Raw genomic sequence first — 955 nt, forward strand, 5'->3', positions numbered from 1 at the left:
AGCTCCGCTCTCGTTTGTCTCTCTTTTCGAGAAAAACCCTTGGCCTATCCTATTTTTGCCTCACTCCCACTGTTAAAATGCTATATTTTATAGCAATATGGATTGTGGCTGGCATATCCTGTCAAATGCGGCTTTACGGAGCTCAACGGCTCTGAACGGCTCTAGCCCAAGCTGTGATATAAACGAATGCTATTGGCTATTTTAAAAAGGGGCGGGGCTGCTTGATATGTCCCGCCTGTCTTCCTGTTTCAGTTAAAATGACGTCAATACATAGAGTAACGCTGCGTGTTTCTAAGCATTTCAGGGGAACTTTAAGTAAAATTTTATTGATGTAATGGTACTTTTACTTGAGTAGAATATTTTCGTACACTTTCCTCTGCTATTACGTAATTTACAGATCAAGTATTTCCAGTTACTTTGTATTTTTTGCTCCACCGAATAGGCCTCTTTCCTCAAGCAAGCAGTAGTGGTGTTTCGTTAAAGAAAGGATTAATGTTTCTAACAAATTGCGAGTAAAATATTCAAAGAGTCATGCGCTGCAACCGAAATCACATACTTCCCTACTATATAGTAGGCAAAAAACATAATAAACGAGGCAAGTAGTATTAAAGTCCGAATTCATAGTATTCGAAAAACAGTAGGCGAAAAGTACCTGGATGACCTACTTCTTCTGCCTGGGTTCTGAAGTGTGCATTCGATGGACACTTACTATTTCATGAGGCCATGGGAGAGGATTTACGAATGGCAGTGAAGCGACGCAACTGACGCTGGTAAGTCATGTGACAGTAACAACATGACGGATGTAGTACGTCCGAATTTAATTAATTCTACCCATATTCATACTATATAGAATGTACTTTTTTAGCGGTCGTGAAGTAAATTCAAATTCAAATGTAGTACCTACAGTAGGCTACTTATGGCGCTTTTCCACTGCATGGTACGGCACGGTACGGCT

The sequence above is a fragment of the Sinocyclocheilus anshuiensis genome, unplaced genomic scaffold (genome assembly GCF_001515605.1).
Source record: "Sinocyclocheilus anshuiensis isolate Anshui unplaced genomic scaffold, SAMN03320099.WGS_v1.1 scaffold226, whole genome shotgun sequence".
Taxonomy (NCBI): domain Eukaryota; kingdom Metazoa; phylum Chordata; class Actinopteri; order Cypriniformes; family Cyprinidae; genus Sinocyclocheilus; species Sinocyclocheilus anshuiensis.